This window comes from Boleophthalmus pectinirostris, unplaced genomic scaffold (genome assembly GCF_026225935.1).
Source record: "Boleophthalmus pectinirostris isolate CB_2022bp ecotype Guang Dong unplaced genomic scaffold, ASM2622593v1 HiC_scaffold_21, whole genome shotgun sequence".
NCBI classification, from domain to species: domain Eukaryota; kingdom Metazoa; phylum Chordata; class Actinopteri; order Gobiiformes; family Gobiidae; genus Boleophthalmus; species Boleophthalmus pectinirostris.
The window spans coordinates 10721041-10742798 of NW_026571175.1; the positions used below are offsets into that span (position 1 = coordinate 10721041).

The window sequence follows — 21758 nt, forward strand, 5'->3', positions numbered from 1 at the left end:
TGGCTACTACTAGAACTACGACATAGGGCAAATAGGGATTTAAGGCTTATTTAAATGTAAGAAAAACAAATTGGCGTATTTTACATGATTTCAAGAAGAGTTGTAGATGGTTGGAACATAGGCCTAAAAGCCATTTTACATTTTATAAGGGAGTTATAGAGTGAAATGACAGGAAACCTGCCAAACAACTGACTTTTGGCACACTTGGACCTGAGCCAAAATAAACGCACAGAACAGTAAGCCAAGAGTAAACTAGGTAAGCCACACAAGCATACGCAAGCAACGTTTTCTATAAGCCTGGACTTTTTAATGACTGTTGAAATGTTTATGGAAAAAATACTGCAAACAAAGGTAAAGTGGCAATATGTTGTTTTGAAGTAGAGGTAGAAGAGCAAATAAAGTTTATGATTAAGATTTGAAACTGTTCCAGAGAGCTTCTGTCTGGATTATTGTTGAATTGGATAAGCCTGTATGTTAAAGTTCATGTCAGGTCATCTTAGACATCGTTTCCAAGCCTTCAATAAAATCTGGTAAGTTAAACATTTCTGACTGAAAAAAAAGTAATAAAGCCTATGCATTAAAAAACTTGTCTATTTGATTATTAAGTGACTTTAAAAGGCACAGCATTCGCCCCCACACTGCTGTGGTGAACTAATCTAGCCACAACTGTCCTTAGGCAGACTGCTGGAAACTGGCAGGAATCCACAAGCCACACTGGCAATAGGCTATCATGATTTACCATAATAATCAGTGCATTTATAGAGCGCCTTTCAAGACACCCAAAGCAATTTACAGTTCATTGTTTGGTCACTCCGCACTTGGTGGTGGTAAGCCACTATTGTAGCCACAGCTGCCCTAGTTCAGACATAACCATTTGTACATGTCTAGCTTACTGATGGCAGAAGTAACAAGAGAATCAAACCATATTTTTTTTCTACTATATCACCATAATATGAGTGTAAAATGAATCATCAATATTGTTATTTGATAGCCTAGATCTTGGTGCACCCTCTCAAGTTTGATTGCATGGTACCCTCACATTATTACAGTTTTGTTTGTGTGTTAAATTAACCAATAGCCTACATTTGATTTCTATAGGCTAGCTTGCCTATGCCACATTAGGGATGGATAATTCAACAATTAAAATGCGTAGGCCTGGATCTGCACACTTTCACTTTAAAGTATATGGAGCAAATGAGAAGGAAGCTAAGATTGAGGCCGAGTAAAGACTAGTGTTAGGTAATCTGTTGTTTCCTTCTCTTTCAGTCAGTGGGCATGTACCAGGCAGCCTTCTGTAATAACAGCCAACCGCCATCAAAAAAGAAAAAAAACTTTGTTATAAGGGCGAGGCTTATTTTGTTCGGTTCCTGCCCTTGATTCGACTCTCTGAGTCCCCGTAGCGAGCAGTACGGAGTGCTACAGCTGTCAGTTTCGCTTGCTTTTCGTTTGCGGCTCTGTGTTGTGAAGTTTCAGCTGCCTGGGTCTCTCCACACGGACATACACCGGGAGACAGAGCTCTCTCATGCCCGGCTCCGCGCTCCTCTGCCCGGCTTCTCTCACGGCTCAGCGCAGGCAGTCCACGGGCAGGCGCTGGCATATCCCTCCGCGGAGCCTGACGCGCACTCTCGCTCGGGTCATTCCAGGTTAAAGCGCTGTCGGAGCTGGAGCCCGTGTCCCGCTCACTTAAGCCCACGGAGAGAGAGCAACACCGCGTCAGCTCAAGAGGAATGCACACGCAGCCGGCAGACTGCATGTAACACACGGACTTGTGCTCCGGCATAGGTAGGTCCGATCATTTTGAGAATATTTTGGAGACGATACGCGCAATGACAGCGTTTATATTTGACGTGACTGGCAACCCCGGCACTACATTTTCAGATTGTTTGCTAATTGCTTATTTTACCGCCACACTTTAACATGTTTTTGTAGCAAACTCTTCTCCGTCTTTAATGTAATTCGAAGCTGAATTCGCTCACATGGGAGCTGATCCTGGTATATCATGATTTTAGACATTTCAGAATCATTCCGAGGTTTTGAACAGCTATGAAACCAAGTTTACACCAAGCATTACTTTTATTACTTCATGTCCCAAAATGCTTCCGCCCACAACATTGCGTTTGCGAAAGCACGAGTCTACTTGTTGTCAAAGTTGTCGTGAGGTAAATATCTTTTTTATAAGACATCCCGAATTAAAGTTACGACTCTCATTACTCAGAAACGACTGTATTTGTTATTATGAATGTGCGCAGTTTAGTAAAAGAATATAAATAGGCTACTTTCGTTGACAGATAATTGGAACAAGGTTTTGACAGGAGGGAGGGACGCAGGGTGCCCGTGTTCGCTTTGGACTTGAGTTAAGTTAAGTATCCATACTTTTGATACGTAGCACAGGCGGAAGACCTTCCTGTAGTGGTAATTTTTTTTTTTATTATGCAAAACACGTGATCAAGCGAATCATTCATTACAGTTATAGGTAGACATCTAACAGTGACCCTTAAATTGGACTTCTGACCCTCTGCCTTTTGGAGTAATATTTGTCAGGACCTAAATGGGACAGAAATGCCCGCGTTGACCCGAGATAACAAAGTGTTCACGTGAGTTTGAGTTTTTAGGAGCAGACACGTAGGCTTTCTTTGTAACTTATTATTTTAATTCATGCCCTTATTTATATGTTATAATAGTTTATTATTGAAAAGACGGGAGCAAGTGATGCATTCACGTGGGACCAGAACATCCAGTACCTTTTAATCCAGCCTGTCAAATCACAAATAATTTAAAACACAAATAAACTTTAGCTATAATACTTATAAAACAACTTTGACACAATATTTTAAATCAGCAAAACATCCAACGAATTAAATACAAAATCAAATCGGTGATTACAAAATAAGTAACTTTAACAAGTATTTCTGAGTATTTCTTTTACAATCAGATATTAATTAACTGATTTGAAACGATTAGACAAACACAATGCACCCCCATTTTATCAAGTCATTATTAGATGTTTTTGACTAATGTCTGACTTATCCTGAGGGAGAAAAGTGGAATTTTCCAAGGCACCATGAAAGCAGCGTCGGTTCCTCAGCTGAGAGCATTTGAGGTCGCTCCTGTTCACCTCATGTAGCCTATATCAGCGGTAAAGCAGGACACATAAGCTTATCATTACATACATATATAGGCAAGTCGGTGGAAAGTTGATATGTATCGCTAGCAGACACCCAAGTTTATTATCCCATTCACATTTTTGTCCAAACTTGTTGGTTGGCTTTTGACCGCAGGATGCCCCGCCTCCCTCTGTGTAAAGTACAAGTCGTTCTAGATGCCAAATATCGAATGGCATTGGTAGCAGATATAAAAAACATCTATATATATATATTTCAAATAAAAATATTATTGCTGTGTTGGATAAATATTAGGGAAGCATAATGCAGTTTTGTTCAGTTCGATACCGATGTCAAAACTTAGGCTTTATATACCTGATATCAACAGATAACTGGGCAAAAACTAAAAATAAAATGTATTTCCTATAAACACAAATGACATAATAAATACAATATAAATACAAATATAACAATTATTCAAATGTGTTTTGTAACTGTTATGCATCATTTAATGTAACTACAGAACAACTAACAAAATATGACAAGATGTTTTGGGCCAACATTGTCCAGTAAAGCATCTCATTGCACCAATTAATAGACCAGAATGGGAGACTGACTGAAGTGATATCTGATCCATCAAAATGTTCAGTATCAGCTGTAATATCTGATTCCGGTATTGTATCGGTGACTCCCTAATAAATATTTAATGGATAGATAAGCCTTTCACAATAATTACTAGGTTCAGTAATTAATGCCTGTACCTTTTCTTTGTACTAGTTTTTTTTTTTTTTACACAAGGCATTTTTCTTTGTCTTATATGATCAAATTTCAGGCATACTTGGTTCAATGATTAACATCTATGGCAAATTATAGCTACTGGAACAAGTGTTTGCCACGTTTTACAATATGGATCACTTAGAAACAGGCTCACTGGAATGATCCTTCTCTAGGTTTATTGCGTCCGTTGTTAAATCCATTTCAACACCGTCATGTATTGTGATTATGTTTCTATAGCAATATAATGTACTTGAAAATGTGCTTACGTGGCAGGTCTGTATAGAAGTTTTGAAGTTTTTGTTTACCAAGAGAGTAACCACAGAAACTCACTGTACTGCACTGTAAGAAACATTGAATATAAATAGAAAAATGCCTAGTTTTTTCCTCTATAAGTTCCTCTAAAAAAAAGATAAGGTGCATTGTGCAACTTTTGTAATAGAGGGTCCACCACCTGCTTGTCTCCATAGTGATATTATTTGGTCCAGAATGTTCCACACTGTGGCATTTGAATGTATTTATCAAGCAGTTATTTAATCACTGGTGTTTTTATTTCACAAAATACCATGAAATATATGCGTTCTTACTGTGATTTTAGAACATTTTAGGTAAAGCAATAAAAAACAACAATTATATTCTCTAGAGAAGTTACGCAGTGCACTTTTAATAAGCATCAGGGTCAAATGGGTATCAAAATGTGACAAAAAAAAGAGGAATATTACAGCACAAACATATAACAGAATTCACTTAAACAAAAAAGTGGAGAGGAAAAGGAGCAGACATTGGTGTATATTACAGAAATACAGAATGTGGGACCGATGATCAGGCAGGTCTCATACTCATGCCCCTCCCCCCTTCCCCTGTAGCCACAGAGGTGTATCCACATGGACATTGTTTTATATCACCTGCACACATCCTGTAATCACAGCTATACTCCCAAAAGCTATCCCAGGTCGGCATTTAACTGAATGTCAAGATGAACACTGCTAAAAGTTCCCATTTAAAGGCGACCGCTCCGTCATAAAGGTCACCCCAACAAAAGGAAGTGGTGCCGTGCTGTTTTATAAGAGGGGCATACCTGAGTGCGCCAAGCCTCTCTCCTCCAATGGGACTCCTGTATGCATTTAGTATTTAGTGCAGCCACTACATTTTCTATCTTAAAAAAATGTTGGCATATGTCGGGGGTTGTCATAGTGAATAGATATTGATGCCTGATGTGGATGCGCACATGGGGAGTCAGTTCCTCTTACTTTCTGTTTGAATGCAGGGACCATTGAGCGAAGCAGACAACTGTCCAAGTTTAAAATAGTCCAATCAGTGCTGTGTATTTGTAGCTTGTGTCTCTCAAATGCAGAAGGCATCTCTCAACTACCCTTGTATTATTCAGAGCAAACTGTATAGTAATTTATTTTAGCTCAGATTGACAGTTCAGTGCTTCACTTGATTGTGCAGGGCTCTGTGCTGTTTCTCAGTCCTCTGTGTTATATTTTGTTTTTACTCTTGGCCACAATGTTTGTTTTGACACAAACAGACAATGTGTTTCTCTAATCTGTCTATCACGGCCATAGAAAATCATGGAGACAGGTTGGGGTTAAGGTCCACTTTACAGATCCCTTGTGATCCCTTCATTCCTCTGCATTGACCCGTCCTTCAAACTGTGCTGGGCCAATCTGTGGTGCAGTGCCTGGGGACACAGATCTTGAGTTAGGTTTGATCAGAAGTGTCTTGGCTGGAGGATTTTACCCAATGTGATGGGAGTAGACCAGAGGCCAGAGGAAACTCACCCAGACATGTGGAGAAACATGCAAACTCCACACAGGAAAACCCTGCGGCGGGAGTCCATCCTGCTGTGAAGTGTGAGTGCTAACTACTGAGGCATCGTGTTGCCAGGACATGGTACCGGGCGTGATGTCTTTGTAAAATACAGTAAAAGTGTGTAGTCTTGGCTGGATAGGAAATCATGCTTTTTATCTTCACATCATTCTTTGTGCACTCATTAAACACAGCGATAACCAGCCAGTTTACATTTTAACGACAGGTTCTGTGGCACGTGTGACTGCACTGTGCTCTAGTCAACTTCCCGTGGATAGCACACTGTACAACATGTTCTAGCGCTATAGTCTCATTACTCAACAACGTGGAATGTAAAGCGTGATCTGACTCACACCGATTCAACTGCGACTGGATTTCATTATCTTAGGAAGGGTTGGGTTTCTGAGAGTTTGGAGGGAAGATGAATTGCAATTATCAAATTAAAATTGCAAGTGACAAAGTAAAATTTCCTAACCTGGTTTGGCATAACGTTAAATGTAATGCCATGTTAAAAGAGATCATTTTGAAATGGCACTGGGGGATACAGTGCTTCTTTCTGCAGCTCTACTCAAACACTCAGATGCTTCTCTTCACCCACTCCTATTGGTTAGGCTCTGAGTGATTGATAGGTGGATTTAACCAGTGAACATAGAGAAACTGGAGATGATGTTAGTTACTCCACAAGCCCACCCCTGATTTGCTAAATCAATGTAGGGGTAATGATATATGGCAAGTAGTGTATGGGCAATTTATAGCCATAAAATCAGAAATCACCAACTATATTTGTCACATCAAAGAAGATGTCAGCTAAAGCAGTTGGCCTATTAAAAAGGCTTCCGTGTACATGCATAAGTCTGTATTTTTTTGCACAATACATGCTTGCCCTTACTGAGCTCTAACTAAATGCACCCTGAATGCTAATTTGTACATTATATTTTAGATCAAAAGTGAATTATTAAAACTACTTGAAGAGCCAGCCCGATGTTATCTGTCTTGTGTAAAAACGATAATGCTTTGAACTATTATCAGGCATTTTGAGCAATCAGCGGTGCCCGTGTACTGAACCCAGCACTGGCCTGTCACATGTGGAAGAGCTCATTACCACTGGGAATCAAGTACAATGGAATGAGTGTACTTTAATCAGGCTTCATACAAGAAATATTAAGATCAATATTGAGATAAGATTTTGGCTAATTCAAACCATTTTAAGATCAAATTTTGAAACTACTTGAGTATTTATGCAAGTGTTGTCTGTTCAGTATGTGGAGTTGGGTTCTGTTTCTCATTTTGACCATGTTATTATGGTTTCCCTCAGCATTACCTTACATAAAGCTGTATTTTGAGTGATTAAAGTTTGAGTAATTTAAAGGTTGAGTGCTCAAAACCCCATATCCTCACCCACATTCATTTAACTATTATCTGAAAAATGAAGACTCCTACTCCAATATTCTCTAGCCATTCTTCAAAATAAAAAAATAAAAATATTTGATAATAATGTGTTTTGAACAGAGTTTTTTACAGGAAGACAGTGGACCCTCTGTTATTATTAAGATTTTAGATCAATATTGCCTTTACAAAATTTCAAATGCTGAATTTGTAACAGTATATTTTACATAATATATCTCCTTTTAAAGTCCACTTGTCTCCACCAGGATTGTTTAGGTCATTTCAACACAGAGATTGCAGCTGGCAGCTATTGATTTTAGCCCCATTTCAACCCCTCACTCAGTTAAACAGAGCTGAATTAACTTTTTAACTTGTCCAATAGTACTTTTAAAAAGCCTGAATAATGCATAAAAATACAGAGGCTTTCAGCGCACAAGGCGGCTAAGTTAGAGGGAAAAGTGTTTGGGTTACTATAAAAACCTTCAATTAGATGGTAATGGTTCTCTCATGTTTTTGTGCAGGTGGTGGAGGTTTGAGGACAGGAGGAGACTGTAACATGGTACACCTAACAAGATCCAGACACTGACTCTGCAGGACAGCAGTACAGAAGGCAGAGTGCACAGGCCAGAGGAGGGCCAGGGGACTGGCACAGGTGGGCCCTTTCAACACAACAGAACAAGACCTTTTGGCATATTGATGCTTACAGTTGTGTCAGTTGTTGTTGTGACTTGTAGTTAACCTGGGAAAAATTTTTACAGTGTTAAAGGAACTGTGTGTAGCGTGCTCTCTTACAGTTTTAAAAATATACTACAATCATCACAGGTTTAAATGTCAGCACTGAAAGTGGCAACTCTAATTAGAGACTCGTGAGGTTCATACTGTTTTCTGATTGGATAATCACAAACCTGACTTTCATTTGGCTTGGAGGAGGGCCACCTGCTTCTCGTCCATGGACATTTTGTTCCCTTGGCTATAATACTCTAGCCAGGCTGGCGCCACCTAGGGCCTCCACTTAATTTAATTTCTCTCCAGCGACTAGGTCAGGAATTGGAATACACTAGACGGTTTGCAAGAACCCCAGAAGTTGTAGACCATGTCCTGGCCAATCAGCAAAGAGCTGTGAAGCCATGACTAAAGCGCCTGGCTGTGGTCGAGATGGATGTAGACGAAGCCATACATTATGTGTTGGCAATGATTCCCAAGATCGAATATTTAAAGCCGGAACAAAGAAAATGTTTGGTGAATTCTATCAAGAGGAAAGACATTATTGCCCTTCTTCTTACAAGATTTGGTGCATTACTTAAGTTACGACCAGATTGGACAGACAGCAGCGATTGGTTAAATTAAAAAAAGTACCTGCCTACCGTCGAGCAAGCGAATCCTAATGCTGCGAGGTCAGACGGTTTCCACGAAGAGAAACCGGCTGATGAATCAGGCTAATAATACTCCACAGTATGACATAAAAACATATCTCTCACCATGGACAATGTTTTTCAACTGTTATTCCATGGAATCATACAGAAAGTATAATGTCGCTATAGTAATAGTAAATACTACAGTAAATATTAAATTATATATATAGGCTATATAGAAGCGTGGGGTAAGGAGACACCACACAGAGATGAAAATTGTGGCTTAAGGTAGTTTGAATTGAAGTGAATTGTTGTACAGTAGTATAGACTATAGTATGAAAAATCTTGTTTCAACTTGTGATTGGCATTGGATGAGAATCCAGGAAGTGCTCTAGCAGGTTTTAGGATTGTCATAATTTCAGTGCTCAAAACTCTGGAACAGAACAGGGTTACTAACTTGTTTTGCACGTCATTTAATCTAGTGAGTTTTTGTGGACACAATTTTCGAACACAATTAGCAAATCACAAAGACTCACAAATGACAAAACCAAATCCTCTCATATTCTGCAAAAAAAACCTGCAAAGCCTGTAGATTAGATCTGTACAAACATGCTCTGAAATGTGATGCTTGTGTTGGTTTGTCAGTTCAGATTTCATTTTTTGAAAATTCTTCTGTAAAAATCGAAAATCTAATCGCAATTACTATGCTCACAACATGAAATACCTGAAGTAGTTACACAAACAATTATGTATGAAATAAAAAAGAACATTTAACCACAATGCAAACAGATAATTTTATTGCCGACCCAACAGTTGGTTTCAATAACCGTTAATAATAATTCCACTCCAAACACTGAGAACGTTTTTTTTTCCGTTTGCTTTTGTTTGTCCATTGATTAATATTGTCTCCTCCACATAACAGGATCCTCTGAGCTGTTTGTGTTTTTCACCACACAGATAAAACACTGAACCTTTCCTATTGTCTGCAAAGTGTGTATTCAAAGAGCACCTGTGTCTGTATTATCTAAATTGATGACCACTGTTGCTGTCCTATTTTATGTCCATTATGGCTTCAGTCAGACCATAGACTGTATAAATAGACTCTAGCTCCAATTCACTTTCTATTGAAAAATTGCCACTTTTTTCTCTGTAACTGCTGCTGCCAGGCTTCTCGTTCTGACCTTTAAAATGTTTGATTAACCCCCTCTACGTGATCCCGGTGTGCTTATTTTGCTATTCTCTATGTAAATCTAAATGTGAACATTAATATCTAACCATCAGGTGTCTACTTTCTCTGACGTCTGCTACCACTAGTGTTAGCAACAGGTTTGTTTGACTGGGTTGCTTAGCGCCCATCCCCTGCCAAGCCAACATCAGGAAGTGGCGAGTACCTTTAACAATCTTGCTGCTCATTGGCTCTTTGGTCTATGATACACAGACTTCCAAATCCGGGACTCTGCTCCAAATTTGCTGCTAACTTCGATTGGCTTCATTTGGCTGGAGCCGAATGTCCGTGGGTAACGTCACACACCATCAGCCCACTTCTGTATACAGTCTATGCTCCAGATGCTATAATGCCAAGTTAGATTTAAAGTACTTATGACAGGCTTTCATATTTTTCTAATTATGACTCTGTTTGGTGGGAGAGTACCTGTGGTAAATATTTATCATAGTTTTACAGCAGGAAAAGAGGCAGTTTGTGGAAAAAATAGTTGAGTACAAAAATACATGTAGCAGTGAGTTCTAAAACAGAATCCCTCACCCTATGTCGTCAACATGGAAAATTCCATCCAAAATTCAGGGACAGTTTACACACAAGGAATTACTTTTTCTGACAGATTAAACTAACAAAATGTTTTTGTGTAATCCTTGCTACTGTGTCATTTTAGAGAATTTTTGGCATTTGTTACTCTAATAAAAAATTGATCAGTAAAATCTTAATAATTATGTCAACTATGTTTTACTGAAAAGTACTCTAACCTGTCATTTCCACTTTAACCTTCAGCAGGATATTTGCCTATTGCATGTATGTTTTGTTTTTGCGTTTTTGCATAAAATAGTACTCACACTCAGACACTTACTCCAAGGATCTCTTTCAGCAGGACGTGGGTAAATTAGATTTGAGTTTCATGGAGTGATGATTGGAACTGCAGTCCACATTAAAGGCTAAAACTCAGAGCTCGGCGTCGCTCCCGGGATGTGTACAGTTATTCGAACAGCCACAGACTATTCCACCCATGAATCTATTTTAAGGCTATGCTGTGAATTTGAGCTCCAGAGACATTAGTTGTTTTATTAGTCATCCAAACGCCATATAAAGCTTTCCATCAGGCAATCCATCAGAAATGTGCCTCTTGGTTTAGGTTCAGATATATGAGCAGTTACCAATAGGTATCAAAAGAAATACACTGACCATGATCCTTTGCTCCACTTCAGTCCATACAGTAAAGGGAAATAACTCCACTTACTTCAGGTCTTCCCACAGTATCATTAAAGGAGAGATATGGTGCTAAATGTATTTTTTAGAATTTATAACCATGTTCAGATTGTTTTCCCTTCTCATTTACCCTCTTGAAGTTCCGTTTAGAGTGATTTGCATATTTGAGTAATCCTTATTCTCTTAGATTAAAGACATCATTGCTCAGATTTACCCTTGTTTTCATTACATCTTCACATTGCCATTTTGGAACAATAAAAAAATGCAGTTCTCTATAAGAGGAGCTGACAGCAAGTGGCACATTTGGTTTTGTTGACGCTTACAGCGATATATCGTAAAGGCAGGAAATGGCTCGTATTGGGCTCCGCAATTTTGCAAACTGGAAGTCAGCTGACATGTTTCTTTTATTAAGCCATTTTAGATGAATATTGCAAATCCACAGATGCTATATATTATAGCACAATGCGTCCTTTTAAATATAACATGTAATGCCATGATTACATGTGAAAGCTGTTACGTAAAACATAAATATTCTCTATTCAAAGTACAATATTTTAACAAGATTTTATCACTTCAACAGCTCGCTCTTATACTTGTAGACATTCTCTTTACAGTGTCAGTACATTACATAGCACAGTGTGTACCATGATGTGCGTAGATGGACCAATGGTACAAAAGAGACATTATATGGACAACAGAGGGTCCATAGAGGAGTGGAGAAGTTGTTAATTCTTCATGTGGAGCTCTGACTTATAATGGAGTCAAGATTTCGTCAGCTGCATTGGCAATGTACAAGTCCAACATTTTTAAACTTTTTTTTTTACTTTTTTGGCTTCTACTTGCTGGGCGGATGCTTTGCCAGTTTTCTCTCTGCTTTGGCTGCCTGCCTTCTTAAGACTAATGTTGTAAAAGAGAAAAATTGAAAAGCAAATGCCAATTAATTCAGAAACTATCATAACTAAATACAAAATCAAACAAGTATCAATACTGACACGAACATGACATAAACGGGTCATTACTTTCCTTAATGGTTTAAGAATGGATGAATTTTTATTAGAGCAAGTAAAAGATGACAAGCTCTTTTTAAAAATGAGTTTTGAATCTTGCCTCTGGTGCAGTCATGTTGAATATTGAGTCTGTTCATTAGTTGGCAGGAAAGAATGGGCTGTCCCCAGTTAAAGCCACAGTATGTAACCTTTTTGCCAAGAAACACTCAAATAAAATGTGCTTATTGATTTGAAAAACATGCCCTCATGACCAGACTTGGGTCTCCACAAACCGTATGATATAAAGTTTTTATCTCCATGGAGGATTTTCCAAAGTGAGTTTTAATTTTATATTTCCATAATTCCAGAATCTCCAGAATATTACACAAATCTTTAAGCTAAGGCCAACTATAGCGCCTGAGTCACTGCTCTGAGAGTTGAGTTAAAGCATATCACTTTATTACTTACTCATTCACAAATGAACATTTGCTAAATGCTTTGTGTGCTCTGCTAGTGGCACAAGACCTTGAAAATGTGGTCTATTGAACCTCGTCCTCGTCATCATTTTCAGACTCCAGGCTGAATGACAAGAGACGAACTGCGACATTGGATGACTTTGTTGCATATTACAATAGCAATATTTTATACTTTTCCCTTGCAGCAATTTCAGTGAAAATAAACAATGAAATAAAACATAAAAAAGACTTAAGTACAAAAAACAAACCAAAACAAGCACAATAGGCAAAATCCTCCAGTAGTCCTGGCCAAGCTTATCTCAGTATCTGGAAATGGGCCCTGAGGGATGGGTCAAAAGCAGAGGACCAGTTTCTGACACAGTATACTTGTTTTTCTCGTCTTAAAAATATGAAAGGAGAATTAATTAATATACAGTGGTCCAAAGTTATTCTCCATTTACCTTATGCATTCAGAGCATCCTAATTCTTCACAGTGACAAGTTATGAATGTTGTTCACAACTTTCAAACTCCCAAGCTGAATTTTGCCTTTACTGTAATACTAACAACACCTAACATGCTAACAGCGCATTTCCTGGTGCTTGGATGATTAAACAGTTCATAATTAGACTGCACAGTTTCATTTTGACCCTGTAAGATCTGTTCACAATATCTACTGAGGCAAAACAATATGTGCTCAACTATGGACTAAAATCGTCACTGACTCTTTTGAAACTTTATGTGACAACAGTCTTGGTAAAATTCATAACTTGTCCATATTTATTAGGCTTCTGGTATGAAAACAAAAACCTCAAGACAGCTACACTACTACATTTTGTCAGCACCTCAAGTTGTCCAATATTTGATCACCCCCACTGCCCAACAAAGATCGCTACACCCGGAAGATAAGTCTCGTCATGACAGCCGACTGGGGAAGGTTTTTGCAGCTGTCACAAACAACTGCTAGCACTGGTTACACACAAGATTTCAGGGTTAGCTTATAAACCCATCAAATCACTTCAGTCTATACATCTGCAGTATAAGCAATTAAGATGTCAAACCACTCATAAATAACAACTGTAGGCGTTAATGAGGAGGTGCGGAGTCTGGAGTCTCATTTTTACTTGTACAATCACAGTCATCTGAAACAATTTACCTGCTGTTAAAAACAGCAAAAAGTATTAAGGCAGAAGTCATGTTGAGAAATTATAGCAGCGATTTTTAAAAAGGAAAGTTGAGCTGAGGTTAGATGTTAGAGTTACAAAATGTTACTGAACTTAGTAAAAAGTTGTTCATAAAGATTCATAAAGAGTCAAATGAAAAGAAATTTGCTGTTTCAAGTGTGAACTTTAATTACTGTACCTGTCAGTGCAATATCTGTTTTAGTTGAAATCCCACTGAAAGACTCAGCTACTCTTTAGTTCTAACACTGGTTATGATCTCAGTAGATAATATTAAAAGCCAGTGAACTGAAAGTATGTAGGTAAGTACATTTTACTACCCTGGTAGGGAAATTTGTCCTCTGTTTTTGACCCATGCCTCAGTGCCGCTGGGGCAAACTGTCAGGAGCACTAGACCCATTTTTAGATCTCGAGCTAGATTACCGTAGCTGGATGAATTTTACATATTGTGATTTTTTTAAACCTATTTTTCTAGTCTTTGCGTTTTTGGTAGAGGGTCAGTCAAATGATTTTCTCCATGGAGATGTTATTGCTTTGTCTGGAATGTGGTATTTCTGTTTTCATGGAGACCAAACTAGACCTAGTTACAGCTCAAATCTGTGGAGAGGCAACCCTGCTCACAGTCAGAATACCTATTTTTCATTATAAAATCACGTGTAATTTAATACATCTAAGGTAGAGCTGTTTAATGTCATACTGTGGAACGTTTCAGGCAGTGCAATGATACAGTATATCCATAGAAACAAGCAGGTGATGAACCCAGATCCCAAAAGTTACACAGTGCACCTTTTGAAACACAAAAACCTTTTCACAAAACTGATACCCAACATCTATTTTTGTGGATGAGAGTGCTCCTGTTCTTTTTTCCTGAACATTTTACCAAGCCAATTATACTAACGGCCTTTGTAGCACCTCTCCTGTCTGATACTAGAAAATATTACACTATTTATTATAGAGGAACTTTTTAATTAGTGATGATTATACTTTTTGGTAACCTCACTCTAAAGAGCTGTACCATTTGACCACCGGAATAATCTAAACTCTGTAGACTTAATCACGGCAGAAACAGGTGCAGATGCCAGGTCCAGTGTTATCCAAAAGCTCTCCAGCCAATACCTCACACAAAAGCAGTATTAAAATTCCAGTGGCCTAGTGGTGGGTTTGTCTCTTAATCTGATTAGCCTAAAGAGGGCGTTTGATTCTCTGACCTTCACGTGCATGTCACATATCAATTACAAGTGTGTAAAGCCATTATAGGTCCTCAGGGTACAAGGCGATGGTAATGAATTTGAAGGTTAGAAATTCAAATTGCTACAAGGCGTGTCCTATTAAAAGTCATGTTCAACTATAAAATGAAATATGAATAGAATAACTAAAGTCATAGCCGTAGATTAATTAGAGTTTGAGGTAGCTCTTATTGACTAGTCAATCAAAGACTAAATTGCTAACTGCCATAATACGTTTTAACATATTATTGTCAACAAATGATTGATGGCGTTATACCAGTTAAGACTTCTCAACTTCTCAACAGCTCAACAAAACAAAATCCGGCAAGGCTACAGAAGTAAATTTCCCATCCTTTTTTTTCATAGACTAAACAAGCGCAATCAGAGACAGCAACCTGGTCCCCCATGAGGCAACGGTGGGGCAGTTCATCACCACAGAAGCAGCTTATGAGGAGCCCAACCCATATTACATGATTGTTATATCCACAATGCAATGTGTGTATCTGTACAGTGCCCATGAACATTTGTGTGATATTGGTCACACATGAGAATGTCTGTGTTTACTTTTTCTGAGATTTTGAGACCACTCCCGTTGCTCTAACTCGATCTGTCAGAGTTATGACCAAAACCGCATATTTGACCTTAGTTACCTTGACCTTCAAGTAACCTTGACCAGTTTCAACCTGTAACATCCAGTGTACCCCGGTTATGTGTGTGCAAAATGATTAGGTGAATATTTTAGCCCCAGATGGTTCAGAAATTGACAAAATTGCCTATCCTTTAGAATGACGTGACCATTCAATTGACCTGTGTGACCTCAAATGACCTTGGATCGCCCACCAAACTTTTTTTGTGGCATCGGGCACGGGGGCTTGACCCATGTACCAAATTTGGTGACAATCAGTCCATAAATGGTGGAATTATCTCAGGTGGACAGACACACACACACACGCAGACACACAGGGTGAATACAAAACCTGGTCAACCCTTCGGGGACCAGGTAATAAAAATACTGAGGTTAACCAGCTATGTCCATAAAGCAGCTGATTTCAGTAAAAAAGCAACTATAACTTAAGCCCCTGGTGATCATTAGATATCACGTTGTTTATTAGCCCCAAGCTAGTGTTCAGTTCAATCCAATTTTCAATTGAAAATTCAATTCAATTTAAAAAGTTTATTGTCAATTTTCATATCAAAAAGATGAAGAATTTAAATTGTGTTCCTCATTCCCAGTCTTCTGAATAAATAATAATAATAAATGAAAAAGTTCTTTGTCTTTGTTCTTAAAACTTAATTTAAAAAAATGTATGTATCCTTTTTTTCACTAGAAAGCTTATGGGAAAGATGAATGGGAAATTTACTGCTGGAATCTCAAAGTGGGTCACTGTTGAGCTTCCGTAAGTATTAAGATTGGCAACCGGGAAAGACATTGAGCACCAAATGGTAATACTAACAAAATCAGTGTTCAAATAAACAATAGTGTTTGCGCCTTAATGTATTTGGTTCAGAAAATAGAGGCATGTACAATAGGACTATGCAGTGAGTTTAATTTGAGTTGACTGAGATCAAAATAATTTCTAATTATCAATGAGCTTTTAATTTTGAGGTTTACAGCCAATCCTCTGTCAATAAACACATGTGGTTTAGAGCAGAATTAAGACTTGCAAGGAAGGAAATGTAACTTTGTGTGTGTGTGTTTTAATCTGTTTTAATCTTGTTTATGCTCCAGAAAATAGAAAAATAATCAGAGCCGAATTTTGATAATCGTGATCATTAGCTGGACTATACAGACTCCAAAACACACACAAATTCCACATACAAAATACCTTTTTAATAACACAGACAACAGCATTACTAAATCAAGATGTGAATGAATAAACAATATCAGATTTTTTTATTCAGTAACACATTTTATTCATAAATATTCTCTGCAGAAGACTTCAGTCACCATGTTTCAACCTTTCATTTTGTTGATCATGTGGACCCCCTGTACACTAGAACTTATTTTGTTTGACTAGCAGACTAATTGACTACTAATATTGACACTTTGCAGCTCATGTCATCAACATTCCCCGGGGGTGTGATGCTAACTGTAGACACTGCTCTGGCTGAGGCTTTATTAGACTTTAATCTGAGCTTTATTTTAATACAATCTGACCATAAAGAACTGACTTGGCTGCAACTACAACAGATGAGAAAGTTTGTGCTGTTAAACAAATGTCTCACAAAATACAATGACAGTCACAAGGTTTTTAGTTTTGTTGTCTTTTTGTTGAAAATGACACCTAAATAAGACCATGAACCCTCGTATTGATCACAAATCTGGACAATTTTAAAACTTTTTTGGCAGTGTCTTTTAATGTGAGCATTGTGTCACCACCGTAACTCCTTAAAAAGAGATACACACAGAACACCCCCAGTCCAGCCCAGCGTGACATCACTGCAAATCAATAATCATTAGTTACAGCACTTCAAAGCACCACTAAAAACTTGATCCCATATTTGAATTACATCATATTTATTTAAAAAAAAAACTAACTTTGAGGAGGTCTGATAATGCCGATAGCTGTTAGTGTTTAGTTGCATTGTTCCAGATAGTTTGGTGTTCTAAGTTGAGGTGGGTCATCCGGGGACACTCCACAGAGATTTGAAGTGTGTCCAGTCTTTCCCTGGCATAGTGCCTTGGCAGCTTGTACTTCTTCTACTGCAGGCTACATAAGCTACGGCGGGTTTCAAACAGGATTCTCCATAAAGCACACGGCCTTGGACACATTCCCACTTCACTCCCTCAACTTCGCAAACAAACTTTACAATTAGCAGTCGTGTAGAATTAGCAAGTTGACACAATTTTGCAATAAATGGTGCGATTAACTATTACATTTGATATTTGGAAAATCTTTGAAAGAGTTACAACATCGCAATTGTGAAAGCACTGTTTTGTTGAATATTAGACGTAAATACAGCTCTTCTTATCAGTCTGGCCTAAATCGAATGTCAATATTTGCCATTTTACAATTACTCGTGAGTTTTTCTGTTTATATAATATTGTAGTATTTTATATATTCGCTTAAATGTAAATGTAACTTTTCTAATAAGGGTCTGCCACCTGCTCATGGGGATGTTGTTACTTTTCCGCCAACAGGTTACAGGTCAGATAAGTAAGAATGTATCTTTATTTGGCAAAGAAAATGACCTGATTTGGAAAAAAGCAAGACAGATAAGCTTAATGCCGTGGCACAAACTGGGGCGCATACTAGGCATAACAATGACATCACCATGGAGACAAGCAAGTTGATGACCTTCCACCAGAAAAGTTACATAATGGACCTTTTAATACCTGCTTAACTCATTTCCATTTTATGTGTGTATCTAATGTTTAATGGTGCACTATGTAACTTTTCTGGTGATATGCATATACCCAGAACATGCTTGTTGCTTTGTCAGGAAGGTCCCACAGTATGACAGTAAACTTTTCTATCATGCGTTTATTCCAGTGTTAAAAGCCTTGAAAATCATACATTCTTGCTGTGAGCAGAGTCGCCTCTCCACAGAACTTGACGTAATGGTGTTACCTGCTTGTTTCCATGGAGATAGATGAGCTGTCAAAGGTAACATTTTAGTATAAATCTAGTTTTATTTATTTATTTAAAGTGTATAATTATAGAGGTAATTCCATTTTTATTAGTCTAATCATAACCATTGTTTCATTTAGACAACACCCTAATCTCCCAGAAAAATGCCTTCTTTGCTCGTAAATTGTAAATTGGAAGGGATTTTCTTTGTTGGTGATGTTGTTATCCTGTTGTGACATGTATAATCACAACTATTTGTGCAGACAATTTCTCTTGGCATTTGAATATCTGCAAAATATAGACACTGAGGACAGAAAGTAAAGCGTCATATCAGCAGACAGTATTTTCACTTTGACACAATCCCGTTTGTCAAACAGCACTGACCTCCATCACTCTCTCCTCTGTTCACCAGATGTCCTCACACTTGCGCTTCCAACTCTGACACATGCAGCTCCTGAGTCATCGCTCGGGCCGCCTCCGCCAAAACGACAGTCTTTTAGTCAAAGGGAAAGGCTTTTTTTTTCATTTTAGGTTTGGTTCAGTTTTGGAAATAGAAAAGGACTGTGTTTATTTGTAAATTGCTTCTTCCAATGATCTCGTTGGATGTCATTTGAACTTAACAGTTTTAGATTGTGTGAAGCTCTTGTAAGCAGTAAGCACATACTTTCAATGGATTTGTTATGGAACTCAACAGTCCTGCCCACTCTGAAGTCTGCTTTGATTCCAGATGTAAAATTCCCATAAAATTTTCCCATAGACTATTAGGAGTTCAAAAGCAGCGCAGTGGCTAACCAGCTATGTGGTGACTAATATCCATAGCACGACTGTTTTAAGTCTAAAAAGGTTGGTTTAAACCCATGATTACAACATGTTTAATAACTTAGAGGTTTATAAAATTTCAGGTTTCAGATAAAGTTTCAAATTTTGATCCACAGTAGCCCTTAGTACTGAGTTTTTAAACACGCTCGATTATGACTCGCTCAATTATAAACTCGCTCGAGCTTTTAAACTGCTCATTTATGGCAAAAACATAATCAAGATTATTTAGCTCATAACTGAAATCACTTTTAGAGAAAGTATAGGCTTACTATAATTTATCAGTAATGTTCCGTGCCACTTTGTAGAAGTGGCTTTGGTCCAGGTTTTGCAAGGCCGCTACAATGACCCCACAATGACCCTACATCAGGGGTGTCCAAACTTTTTTCATCCAGGGCCACATATCCAAACACAGACGAAGCAGAGGGCCGATCGAGGGCCATAGACTGGTGCCCAATACAGTGAATAATTGTAATATGTGCATGTTTAACTCATTAGAATGAGCCATCAGTCTTTATTCATGCTAAGATCCTCAAAACCACAAACTAAATATCAAATATTAGCTTTATCAAGGTAGATTCTCAAAAAACTTGCAATAAAAAGTTAATTTTTCATTGATGCAAAGTAATTTGGGCCAATTCTCCTGGAAGCCTGAGGGCCAAGAAAAATTTGTCTGAGGGCCGCATTTGGCTCACGGGCCATAGTTTGGACACGCCTGCCCTATATATTCTGAACAGAAGTTGATGAATTGTATTTTCAATTACTATATTTTTGTAATTGTAGAGGGCAATAAATGAAAAAAATGTGAATTTCAGTGAACTACAGAGCGATATTTTTTTATTATAGGGATTTATAGAAGAAATATGAATATTACATTTTCAAGTAAGGCACAGAGATGTGGATATTGTACTTAGCTGATACAATAATAGTAATTTAGCTTTTTTTTTTCCTCCACACATTTTATACATAATGCAACGACTGGTACGTCAGATTTAAATAAGAAGACAAAGAGTATACTGTCTGAAAGGGGAGAAGGTATTAGTAATTAGCTTCAATTATTTATCACTGATTGATTTTCTGACAGTGTGTCCACTGATCAGCGTCTCAAATCCCGCTCTTGACATAAACAGCTCTGATTAAGTGGTCAGATCCACTGACCCACAGGTTGGCGATGCGATTCCAGCTCCCACAGATGAATGCTATTGCTGTAACTTTGGGCAAAACACTTGACCCACCTTGTCCTCAGTGTCTGCGCACACTGGTGTATGTGTGTTTGTGAATGGGTGAGTGGTTACATGATATGAGTGCTTTGAGTGACTTGAAGGTGGAAAAGCGCTATATAAAAGTGTGAACATTTATCATTTGTTTGGCAAAGCCTATTCCAATTGACAAAACTTCATTTAGCTTTATAATGCAGACAGTCATTGTAGATAATAACTCACAATGTCCTGATTAAATTAACAATTAGTGTAGCTGTAATGACAGACTGTCCAAAAATATTCTACTTTTCTCATCACGTCGTGGCAGATGCTAGTATATTACATTCTGTTTTTGCAATCTGTGTTTTGTTTTGTTAGGTTTTTTTTTTTTCTTTTGGACAAATTTTGGTGGACTTCAACATATGGCTGGTGGGTGGACAAGAATACTATTGTGTCATTACGATTACATTGCTTCTTATCCAAACCAACTTTCTATGCCTTATTATCAACTAAAGATGTATTCAGATGTATTGTATAAGCAGGTCAAAATAAATCCACTGTGTACTGTTTTCATCAAATTATAATCCTTTATACTGTCCAAGAATCAGGAAGTGCCCTGTTAGCATGCTAGCTGTTAGCATTACCATGATGACAAAATCCACACTGGTCTCCGAAAGTTGTGTAAAGTGCTTATAAACTCATCGCAGTGAGTAATTAGGATAAACTGAATGCATAAGGGAAGTGAGGATTAACTTTGGACCGCAACAAACCAGTTAAAATTAAAACTAGTGTTGTTTGTTACATTAAAAAAAAAAAAAAAAAAAGGTGCAGTGCCTTTCAAAAGTTACACCTATTAGTCTGATTTTTTTCTATTGCACGTTATTGCAATGTCTTTCACCGAATAATTCCAGACAGTTTCTCTTTCTTTCTTGCTCTTTCTGCTGTCATTTGTGCATTTAATTCAAGGGATGGCCATGGCAGACAGAGGAGGATGTCTTCTTGACTGAGCAGAACAAATAAACAGCGGGACAGCAAAATAATAGACATGCACACAAGATGTTGCTATGGCGACTTCGCTCTCCGGACCAAAACGCAATAATACACACTGTTTTATATTAGCATACATTATGTGCTTTATTAAGGCTTTCACTAATCAGTATTTAGCCAGTCGAAGATTATGATGTTTTTGCGGATTTTATTTAATAGCTGTTATTTTGTCATTCACTTCAAAAGTTAGTTGGACAAGTTTTATCAATGTAATTCCAGGCAAATAAATAACATCTCTGTGGTGGAAGGACCCTCATTGGAAAAGTGAAACAATGCACCTTTAAAAACATGAAACTCAGAGGTATTTTATTTTCAACAGTTTGCAGTTATTCATCACTTTCCCATTAATAGAAGAGACCTCAGTGCCCCTACAGTATAAAATTTATCGTAACAAAATCTAACTTTATTGCTCCTTG

At 37.8% G+C, this 21758-nt stretch overlaps 1 long non-coding RNA gene across 2 annotated transcripts in view; it reads left to right on the forward strand.

Annotated features, from left to right (window-relative positions):
* Positions 1–1294: 1294 nt before the first annotated feature.
* Positions 1295–21758, forward strand: part of LOC110153752 (uncharacterized) — a 29360-nt gene continuing 8896 nt past the window's right edge. The window contains exons 1-3 of one of the 2 annotated variants that reach the window (XR_002318587.2): positions 1306–1782; positions 7595–7725; positions 15075–15974. This is a non-coding gene — a long non-coding RNA (uncharacterized LOC110153752). Of the gene's footprint in view, positions 1783–7594; positions 7726–15074; positions 15975–21758 lie in introns of those variants that run through there. The other variant, XR_008632709.1, reaches the window with a different exon arrangement.